We start from the raw sequence: 12,414 nt of genomic DNA on the forward strand, positions 1-12,414 counted from the left end.
CGCGTGTGAGAGCGAAGTCGTGTTTGAACATCCCTATTAATAGCAATTCGGCTCGAAAGCTAGCCAGCTATGACTGTGTCTTGGCCTCTGTATACACTTAACCCGTTATCGCCATGCCAACACGATTTTCAGACAAGACCTGAAACTAAACAAACATTTTAAGCAAACCAGGACTGACTCTGGAAAACAAACGCATGTATGGCATGCGTTGGAAAAAGCACAGTAGAAAACTCCGAGGTGTATGACAGAACACATGCGTAACGGTTTATTTTCTTAGGTAGACGACAGCACGTGCTGACTACCAGAGAGCACAGTGTGTGAGATTGCCTTTGGATCTCTGATAAAAACCAAACCTGTAACATTGTTTGTGAATGCCGCTGCACGGTTATCCAATATTGCTGAGTTCCCAAGTGTGCTGGAAAAAAAGAACAAGTGAAGAGAAATCCCAAAAATGTATATACGTTCATTTTCTGCTGAAACAGTATATACACGTGTAAACCACTGAGACAGTATTGCTACAAAATATACAGTTCTGCCACGTTCATACATACATCAAATTATATAGCAACTAATGCTAACAATAAGAATTAAAAAGTACTTGCTTTAAAACTAGCATACATATATACAATTATTTGCAGGTGTAATGTTGCAGTCTAAAGAAATCCCAACATATAATGTGGCACACTACACACTGCAAACCCGCCCCTCCCCAACCCCAACCCCACCGCCCCCCACACGCACACACATGCCCGGCACACATACATGCCTGGCATACACACACATATGAACACTGACGCCACAGTACATTTTGACTTCGATGTTCACTTGCATGATGTAAACACGCCGCACATTTCATACTTCCAAAGTTAATTTATAATAAAAATGTTTTATTATTACTGGTCTGTTTAATAGCCTACATTACCTAATGTCAGTGCTAGAAATAGAAATCACGATACACAGGACAGCAATGTACATTCCCTTTGTAGGGTGGGATTTGAATTATAATCCAGGGAAACTTCTGACATACACCTAATTACAACTGTTACCAAAATAGTAATTAGCCTAATATACTGTAAATACAATTCTTAGAAAACATTTTCTGCTTTTCGAATGAATCATAATTAAAACAGCAACACTATATTACAGTATATGATTACATTATTATATAAATATCACCTTTTTGCCAATGTTTTTAAAAATAGCAATTCTTTTTCAAAGTACCACTACATGCCCTGTCCCGTAATACCAGCACAAATCATCCCTGCAAGCTTTGTGAAAATATAACGTGTATAACCAAACAATTATGAATAATTATGTGACGTAAAGTGATTGCTTACATTTAGTTTTGATCATTTATAATTGTGTTTTCATCAGGAATGCATTTCATCAAACCTTGACAGAGTAAAGAAACACACTAGCATACATAAAAATCTTCCCACAGTAGTTTCATGTTTATTGTAAAAACGGTTGCAATGACGCACACAAACGGATCATCACAAAAAAATACATTTTTCAGGATCATTTTAGAAATGTGTCTGAGACGGGTAAATTGTTCGCAGTAGTATAATAAGTGATTGATCGACCTGACATTTCTTAGCAACTTAAAACTGAACCAGCTCACGTTCAACGTTTAAAAATGCAGTCAGTGACATGATCATTTTAAATACACTTTAATGCAGAGCACTTGATAAAGGAACTAGCTAGAACAAAGTAACCTTAATGGCAAAAGCAATTAAGTCTGTCTCATGGTTATTCAGCTAATTTTCCCTGTCGTGCTGTTATTTGTTTGTTCTACTTAAGTTACACCAGCAGCACTGGTCAGATAATTTATTAAGCAAACGTTTCTTTAAAAGAATGGATTATGCGACAAGGAATAACTTTTTACATGACGTTAATCGATACCTTTTCAGCGACCACAGCTGAGTCTGACAGCTCTCCAAACTTTCACAAAATCAGCACCCGTGATCACTGGACAGCGACCGTTCATATAACACTCTTTCAGAGCGTAGAATCGCTCAGCAGTTATCACACATTTTCACGGTAAACACTCTCACTGATTTATCCACATGGCAGGTATATTTAAAGTCCTTATTACATTTTGCATGAGTACATGCGCACATTGTTTCCGTACGTCTGGCCGTAGTGATTTATACATTGTGCCATATTGCCCAACCACAGCGTGCATACCTCCAGGTGTCCGAATTTAGTTTATAATCTGCCTTGAATGTAGCTTAAAATATCTTTAAACTTGCTGAAACAATCACACATTCACAAAGCAGTGTCCTTGACACGTCCCTTTCAGGGAAACTGGTCTAATTCTTAGTTATAAACTACACATGTTTCACAATGTATCTCCATGTGTTGTGTGTTATACCGAAGAAGGTGACATTCATTGCGTGACACTAGTATTTTCCTTTGGCCACATTTCACGTTAATGCCACGTTTCCTTGAAACAAGTCCGAAAACAGTTTCATATTTGTATAGAGACAAAGTACTGTAAAAGTTTGTTTAAACGATCTTCCTGTGCATTGCAAAAAAGTTAAAGAATTAGTATAAATATTCGTCATAATAAACTGTTTTTTAAGACGTTTAAGTCCCACACCTGACCTTTCCAAACTCGTTGATTAAAACGTCAACCACACACGTACACCACACATTCAATAATCAAGATACAGAGGTTCTACGATTTCAAGTTTATCAATATCTTCGGACTTATAGTTTCAGATGTGCAATGAAATACTCTTCCTTTATGAGGAGTTGATTGAACAGTTGTGGTAGTTAAATCAGATCTGCATGTGTTCAGATGTACTTTTTGCACATCTTCTCAAATCTTTCCCAAAATCTCACATAAGGAAATGACAACAAAACAAACATCACTGCTAAATAACAGCACAGTTTATACACTGTCCCCCACAGACATCTACATCTATAGCACAGAACAGGCTGTCCAAAGCTGGGAAAGACACACAACTTAAAGTAGTTTACCTTGTAGAAAACCTTTGACATGCTGAATCCATTGCTGAGGAGAAGGGTCCACACTTAAATGAGCCCACAATTTATTTCTGTTCATCCTGAGGAAACAGACACATGAATATGACAATTTCAAGAAATTATAAAATTCTTTAACATACTACATGTAATAATATACATACTATATACAAAGGCAAATATTTTCACAGTCTAGTGCTCCCTCCACATATATCCAATTATGTTTTTTTCATTGCTTCATCGTAGCATCCTGCTGATCAACATCATTAATATTTCTGGTCGTTGTGAAGAGACACTGTTCCCATACCCCTCTCTGCCTCACACTCTTTCCACTCTTTCATACAAGCAGATATACCCATCTCATCACCTAGATCATACAGTAAAAAGAGAGCCTACATTCAATTTGTTCACATGCATGAATGATCCCCTATTTAGCAACAATACTTTTTTCCAGCTCTGGTTGTAAGTCCTGCAAAAATAGCCCGTTATAAAATGTCTCAGTTCCCATCAGACAGAGAGGACTACAAGCTCTGTTTTATGGGAATGTGCAGAATGTGGAGATTAGCAATATGGGCAAATTGTACAATAAATATAAAATGATTTCTTACAATTTTTGACTGACATCACGCCACATACAGACAGGCCTCAGAAATGATCCATCTGTTGACAGAAATATATTAAGGTTATTATTTTTACAACTGACATTGCCGATCAAAGCAGAGCAGAAGTTACACATTTTCTAAATATAACTCCTTATGTATCGTTCAAAAATCACTTCATCAAATGTGTTTCTAATTGAGACTTTGTATTATTGCAGCTTCACAAAGCATATGCACATACATATGTCAGTGTATCTTACTCATATTGTTACAGATGCTATCCACTCGCAACAGGATGGACATACATATGTAAGCTTATGTTACTCATATGCACACACACATGTTATATGTTACTGCCTTCACAACAAGACGCATTTATTCTTGCAGAGCTGCATTTGCAAATATGCCCCCAAAGAGGATATATTTTTTGCTTTGTTATCTCAGAAGGAAAAAAAAACAGCTCAAGACCAGCTGTTTAAAGCACTCAATTGTATACAGTATATTTGTTTAAAATAAAAATCCACAAAGCTCTTGCCTGTTCTGTATGAAGATTAACCCCCCCCCAACACTTTTGTATATTGTGTGAAAAGTACCCAGATAAACCCCCTGACACTTTCATAATTTGTGTGTAAAATACCACAGTAAACCCTCAAACATTTGTGTAATTTGTGTGTAAAATACTACAGTGAAGGCTCTAACTCTTGTGTAATTTGAGTGTAAAATACTACAATAAACCCTCTAACACTTGTGTAATTTGTGTGTAAAATACTACAGCAAACCCTCAAACACTTGTGTAATTTGTGTGTAAAATACCACAGTAAACCCTCTAACACTTGTGTAATTTGTGTGTTAAATATGACAGTTAAGCCCCTAAAACGTATCTAATTTGTGTGTAAAATACCACAGTAAACCCTCAAACATTTGTGTAATTTGTGTGTAAAATACTACAGTAAAACCCTTAAAACTTGTGTATTTTGTGTGAAAAATACCCAGCTTCACCCCCTCCCACTGGCATAATTTGTGTGTAAAATACCCAGCTTCACCCCCTCCCACTTGTGCATATTGTGTGAAAAATTTAGCGAGAGAAAGACCCCAGCAGACCCCGCCGAACACTTGTGCACATTAATTGCAAGAGTTAAACCAATGAAATTAGGCTTTTGTGTGAAAAAAGGGCAGCTCTCTGTGTGTTGGGTCACCAGGTGCATTATGGGATCAGCGCGGCATGAGCCTACACAAGTCCATTGCGTTTATTATCCATACAAATCTTCGCCCGGCCAAACCGAAAAGCTACTCCGAGGAATAAAACCACCGTTCTCAGGAAAGCTACGTCAAGCTACACAGCTGAGGTTTTCAACAAGGCACGACACACTGCTATTAAAAGACCTTATTTTCCATTTAACATTGCATTAAAGTTATTTGCCCCTTCTCTCTGTAAAAAAAAAAACACAAAAAAAACAAGCCTCTCGAATGCATACAAAGACCGAACATGATATGCCATTACTCATATTGCACGGGGGAGAGGCTCATGTAGAGGCCCCTGTGTGGTCGTGACTGCTCGGGCAGTTGTGTGGCTCTCTCGCGGCACGCCGCTATGAGGCTAATGTGTGGATCAAACCCCGCAGGAAAGAACACGCCCATCACAAAGCTGAAAAACAGCCCCGGCCCCGTGTCCATACCAGTGCTGCTCCGCCCCACCATTCTCCGTGTCTGCTCCTGACACCGCAGCCCTCACGCGTACACACACACACACACACACACTCACACTCACACCCACACATATACACTCACAACACGCACTCTCTTACACACACACAAACACACTGTCATACTCTCACACACACACACACACACACACACACGCACACTGTCACTCTCACACACACAGAAATACACACTGCCATATTCTCTCTCACTCACTCACACACTGCCATACTCTCTCTCTTTCACACACACACACAGTAAACATGCCGTCAGACTCTCACACAAACACACACACATACACACACACATACATGCAACACACACTCTCTTACACACACACAAACACACACTGCCATATTCTCTCTCACTCACTCACACACTGCCATACTCTCTCTCTCTCACACACACACACACACACACAGCCCAGTGAAGACTCTAACGTCCCTTTCTCTCTCCACTTCCCACCCGCTTGCCTGACTGGCATTCCCACTGAAAATCCCAGGAAAACCTGTTCCACAGCATTCCCTGGGAGAAAAGACCCGTAATCACAGTGCATCTAATCCCGTCTGTCATCTCAAAGACAAAGACGGTGGTATCCGAGCGCTTTAAAAATAAAATGTCACAAAGACCCCACACTGCACTGATCCAAAACCAGCATATTCTGCGAAGCAAAAAATAAACAAGGTGATAGCGTGGGAATAAAACACAGATTCATATTCAGTTTCATATAGCTGAATCATCTCCTTGACTTTCCTTTATTTAAAGAGGAAACCGCGAATGTTTAATGTAGCCAACGTGTCCCACCATAAAGTCCCTCACTTAGCTGATTGGCCAGAGATTCGAAGGTAACAGACGCAGTGAAACGCACGCTTGATGACTAACACTCACACACTGAGTGAGGAGCTAATCCAAACTCTCATTAGGGGGTTGTTTTCACGTTCTATGTATAGTCGTGACTGGGCTACGAGGCCCTTTCATACACCCCTTCTGACCCAGAGTCTCTGAGGAGAACCGGACCGCACGCGCTCCACAGAATCACATTTTGCCAGCTCAGAACCAAGCCCCAATTAGAACCGGCTCTGAAACCAGCCCGTGCCCTGAAAAACACTCAGCTAAAGTCACCTCCTGCGTCAGTTCGTCAGAACGACCCCCTCCGATTTTAAATATCCACCAATCTCTCACATGTTCTGTACTAAAATAGCCCCTGACACTTGTGCAGTTTGTGTGTAAAATACCCAGATTAAACCCACAGGCACTTGTGCAGTTTGTGTGTAAAATACCCAGATTAAGCCCACAGGCACTTGTGTATTTTGTGTGAAATGTACAGGACTGAAATGGTCCAGAGTGTCACGTTTCATCAGCACAAACTAACGCCGCAATTAGAACAGCCCCTGAACCCAGGCGTGTGGCCCTGAAACAGTCCCTGAGCCCAGCCCCTGAAACAGCCCCAAAACCAGCCCCTGCAATAGCCCCTGAACCCAGCTGTGTTACATTACATTATTGGCATTTGGCAGACGCTCTTATCCAGAGCTATGTAGAGTTGATTAGACTAAGTAGGAGACAATCCTCCCCTGGAGCAATGCAGGGTTAAGGGCCTTGCTCAAGGGCCCAACGGCTGTGCGGATCTTATTGTGGCTACACCGGGGATCGAACCACCGACCTTGCGTGTCCCAGTCATGTAACTTAACCACTACACTACAGGCCGCCCTGAAACAGCCCCTGAACCCAGCCCTGTACCCTGAAAGAGCCCCTAAACCAGCTCCTGAACCCAGCCCTGTACCCTGAAAGAGCCCCTAAACCAGCCCCTGAACCCAGCCCTGTACCCTGAAAGAGCCCCTAAACCAGCCCCTGAACCCAGCCCTGTACCCTGAAACAGCCCCTAAACCAGCCCCAAAACCAGCCGCTGAAACAGCCCCTAAACCAGCCCCTAAACCAGCCCCTGAAACAGCCCCTAAACCAGCCCCTGAACCCAGCCCTGGACCATGAAACAGCCCCTGAACCCAGCCTGAGCCCCAAGACATTCAGCTACAGTCTCCAGCACTGATTCCTGCTGACAGTTCATCAAAAGGACCCCTCCGATTGTATATTTGTAAAATAAAATTACACCTTTTGTCTGTTGTGTATGAAAATAGCCCAGATTAAGCCCCTAAAACTTAGATTTTGTGTGAAAAATACCCCAGTCAACCCTCTAACAAGAGTATAATTTGTGTGTACGGTACCTCAGGAAAGGCCCTAAAAGTGTGTGTTGCTCTTCTCCATTTAGTTTTTTTGAGCCCTATTCCTCAGAAAGCGTGCAGTGTAATTGGGAGAGAGCGTGCCTGAGACCCATCTGAATATATACTGCACAATATCCATGGGTGTGGGGGCGGGACATCAAAAATGTTTAGCTAATATTTGATGAGGATGAGGCAGGTATTGACAGCACAGCACAACAGAAGGAGACGTCTTTTCAAACGGCACAAAGTAATGAAGCTATTCGTCAAACCAAACAGCAAATCGCACCGGGTGGGAGTCGTCAGAATGGAAATATCTCAAGGGCAACAACAGCCAAATTTAAACTTGTGCTTTGATCCGTTACCTGTACCCCCCCCCCCCCCCCACACACACACACACACATACCCACACCCCCTCAAACACACACACACACACACACACACACACATACATACACATACACAGGCACACACACTTTAAACATCCACCGGAAAGGAGATAAATCTCTTTTCAACTTTGGGGGGACGGACGGACAACAAACAGGTACTTTCTTTTCTAAAATGGGGGGTATTAAAATGACTGCCCAATACAACATGATAATATTGGAGGGGAACCATTGAATCTTTCCCCAGAGTTGGGGGAGACGGCCCTGTCCATGCGCACTGGGGTGCGCCTCACGGCACCTCTCCTCAGAGGAGTGGAACAGCGATGCGGAGCAGGACGGACAGGCTGGCCTACCTGCCGCTGACAGAAAGGCCCATCTCCCTCCTCTGCTCACGTCCTTTCTCTTTTCAGCATCCCTCCATCCCTCCATCCCTCCATCCCGGTAGTCCGTCACCTCAGCCTCTTCCTGACCCTGCTCTGCCACGCCTCAAATCTGCCCAAACACACACACACACACACAGACAGACAGACACACACACACACACACACGCACGTTTCCTGTGCAGACACCAGTCACTGGTACTCCACCTCCTAATACTGCACACTGCTCTTTATGTTCAACCTACAGCAATAAAGCATGAATCACACAGCTATAAATGTGTGTGTGTCTGTGGTTTTACATTTTATTTCTCTAATTACATATATATATTTTATTTATAATGATTTATAATGATTTCTAGTTTAGAATTTTACTACACATACTATATATATGCAATGACAAATAGCTTGATGAATTCCCTCCATTTATTAAATATTGTAAAAAATCTCAAAAAATATTTGTGTTGAATTTCTTTTGTTCACTTTTTTTGGACTGCTGACACAAAATGGGGGTTAAAATTTTCTAAAGGACCTGAAAATGTCCCCTCTTTTCACAATTATTTTTGCATCAGTTAGAACAGCGATCAATAATCTACTCAAAAAATGAAAAGGATAATATCTTCAACACTCTCTAATAACAAACTCCCAATCTAAATTGTATCACATAATGATATACTGTAACAAACCATTCACCATTTGTTTTTTCCGCAAAACGGCAAGTGGTTTTCAGGCATCCAATCATTTCATTAGTGCCTTTAAGAATAGCAGGTGTCTCTGAAGTTAGAGGGGTCAAAGGCACAGGTCCTAGCTGATCCATATACAGGCTTATGCCTTGGCCATGTATTATAAACACATTGGCTAGAGCAGAGTTAAGAGGACTGTTCTTACCACACCACATCCCAGCTGTCCTGAAGTGGCTTTGGATGTCATCTCTCCCTCCAGATATCTGACAGGCCAGCTTTTAGGGTGCCCCCTCTAAGAAAAACAAAACAAAACAAACGGATGATTTTCTTTGCAAATGACTTCCACAAGTTGTGAGGATTTGAACATCGCCTGTTCGAGCATGGGCCCCGCTCAGCGAAAGGACCCCAGCCTCCTCAGGGTGGAGGATTAGGGCGGAGGTTCAGGGGCTCACCCTGCCCGGCAGCTCAAACAGCGCTGTAGACCATGCCACGCCCCCCACAGCACTCCTCCAGATGTGGGACCTCGCACTGTGGGCACACCCTTTTGATCACGGAGTCGCTGAACACATCCCAGCTGTGAAAGAGCTGAAGGCTCCCTTTCTCTAAACTGAACAACAACTGAGGGGTTCTCCATTTCTATATTTCTCCTTCTCTCTGAGTGTATTATTCATAATGCATTTCATTTTTAGGGACAGATTATTTTGTGTCCTGTTAGTTGTACGATTTTGTAGGAGCACAAGTAATTATAGTCAGCGCCGGAACTGGACAGGAAATGTGACAATGACTGAACAGTTTCCACAGATTGTGCACCTCGACTTTGTAACGACTTTGCTTGTACAAATTCAAAGCAAAATATTCAGCAATTTCTGATGAGATTGTAGCAGCAGGGACAGCTCTGGAAGCAGGCAGCTGTCCGTACCACGGCCAGTCGGGTATTATCCACTCTTCTCGTAGGAAATTAATTAAAAGCTTATGCAGAGGTAGTAACCGTTTATAACAGAAAACTACGAGGCAAACTTGGACTCGCAGTGAAGTGTGCGGAGTGCGTTTCATACAGTTTTCAACATTCATGTCAACAAAGAGATGACTCATGCCCCAGACACGATTCATAAAGCACAAATCTAAGTGACAAATGCTCAGAAATTCTCTCGACTTAATATTTTAAAAAATGACCTAATCATATAATGGAAATTGTGTAAAACAACAGTGTCAGTGCACGTGTGCGTGCACGTGTGTGAGTGTGTGTGTGTGTGTGTGTGTGTCGATGTACAATGTTAATCATTCGAATGTGAATCCATTAAAGAGCTAAATGAGCGTTGTGATTTTGTGAAGTGGGGAGACAGACTGTAGAGTTGTTTACCGGCTGGAGCAGGACGGACGCAGGGATGAGGCCATGTCACACAGCCCATCCATTAAAACTGTTTACAGCTCCAATTTACGTCTCCGCCTAAAAATACCCAACTTATTTCTCTTTTTTATTTATTTATTTTTTCGGTCTGAGATTTTTTTTTTTGTTTGCTTTTTTTTTTTTGGTAAGTGTACCTGCCACTTGTGTTTCTGCTCATGGTCAGTTGTCCGGCTACGGTGCTCCAGCGAGTTGCCTCTTTCTCCCTTTGACCCCGTCTTTCTCTCTCTCTGCTCCATCTCTTTCTCTCTCTGCCCCATCTTTCTCTTTCTCTTTCTCTCTCTGCCCCTCTCTTTCTATTTTTCATCTCATCTTTCTCTCTTTGACTCTGTCTTTCTCTCTCTCTGCTCCATCTCTTTCTCTGTCTGCCCCATTTTTCTCTTTCTCTTTCTCTCTCTGCCCCTCTCTTTCTATTTCTCATCTCTCTCTTTCTCTCCTCCATGTTTTGGGTTAAAGAGCACAAACGTACAAAACAATGTCGTGTTTTAATTTCTGGTCAGAAAGACTGGCCATTTTGAAAGACCCACCAAGCTGAGGCAGAGTGTGTAGCCATGTTGAGAATACGGAAATGTTGAACAATTCTGCTTAAAAGCTGGACTAAATGTGAGCAACCTAGATCCCATAGTTGCAAGTAGGAAACACACACACACACACACACACACACTGCAGTTACATACAGATAATAATGTAGCAGATGAAGTTGCACCTGGTCCCAAAATGTGGGGGAAATCTTTTTCATTTTCTTTGTTCAGCTTTTAGTTTGGTGTTATGATTTTGTTCGTTTTATTTTTGTGGCGATTTGGCTCGTAGTGCACGAGATGTGCCTGTGTTTTCCCACCACCTCATGGTTATTCACGTTTAAAAGTTATATAAAGCCTTGTCATCATATCCTCCCTCCCTCCCTCTCCGTCTGTCTCTCTGATGAATGTTTATTAGTAATTTAGCGAATGAAAATGTTTTTTTTTATAATCAGACCGCAGTGTGTAAATACAGGGGACGCAGTTGTGGGTGCAGAACTCCCTCTCTCCTTCTTTCTCTCAATGTCAGGCGTCTGCCACACGCTCAAACATAAAGTGACAGTGGAGGTACATTTTTGTTCTTCAAGGATTACATTTCCCAAATGTAACCTCGAAGTAATGTTCTCTTTGGGTACAAATGAGTACGTTTTCCAAGCAAAAAAAAAAGCTCAGATTTTATGCACCTATAGGGTTACCGCCCCAGCGACAAGCATTCGGACCTTTTTAGGCACCTTGTTCCTACCTCTATTTCTGAGAATGCAGATAGGTATTCCTCTGCCCCCCACGTGTGTGCATGCGTGTGTGTGTCTGTGTGTGTCATTTGTCATTTCACCACATGTTCACAGTAAAATATCCAGGGTAAATTCAACTACATATGAGTCCATTAGGACTCATCACTCCAGGTGTGACCCACCCACCACACCCAAAACTGAGGCATCGAGTCACCATTCATGTTCTATCTCTTTTGAATATACACAGTGGGCGTTTTCCCCTCAGTTTCTCTCAATTTGTGTTTCCAATCAGTCATTATAATTTGCAGCAGATTGTTGCCCAGTGTATTGCCACTAATTTCAGTGCCTTCAGAACAGTTGGTCACATTCGTTACTTAATCCCAAAAAGAGAAAAGAAATTATTTCAACTGGTACCTTAAACTGGTACCCAAAGCGCCATAGCAGACAGAACTGGACCCACCCCGCCCTCCTCCCTGCTTTTGGGGAGTCTGGCAGGAGGCACCATTCAGAAAGGGAATATTCTATAGCAGGGATACCTGCATACAAATGGCCTTCCCGGATTGGCTGGTGGCTCGAGGACTTCCTGGCCACAGTCTCCTCCCCCTTTATAATTACACTGGGTTAGGGTTCTAACCAGCTAGGAGCAACAAATTCACGACGTTTATTCTGTGGAGTGAAAACACCACAATGACAACTGAAACAAGGGCCTATTATATTATATACCCAGCCTTCAAATGATGGGTGTGTGAGTGGGTGAAGAAAGAAGAGAGGAAGAGAGAAAAGGAAAAGGTGTGTGTGTGTGTGTGTGTGTGT

The 12,414-nt window shown here is 42.2% G+C and overlaps 1 long non-coding RNA gene across 1 annotated transcript; it reads right to left on the reverse strand.

Annotated features, from left to right (window-relative positions):
• Positions 1-1,428: 1,428 nt before the first annotated feature.
• Positions 1,429-9,285, reverse strand: LOC133112124 (uncharacterized). Its single transcript, XR_009705040.1, has 4 exons — positions 9,153-9,285; positions 8,241-8,379; positions 3,597-3,648; positions 1,429-3,071 (listed from the first exon to the last, which is right to left on the reverse strand). It is a non-coding gene; the product is annotated as an uncharacterized LOC133112124 (long non-coding RNA).
• Positions 9,286-12,414: the final 3,129 nt, after the last annotated feature.

This window comes from Conger conger, chromosome 15, assembly GCF_963514075.1.
Source record: "Conger conger chromosome 15, fConCon1.1, whole genome shotgun sequence".
NCBI classification, from domain to species: Eukaryota; Metazoa; Chordata; class Actinopteri; order Anguilliformes; family Congridae; genus Conger; species Conger conger.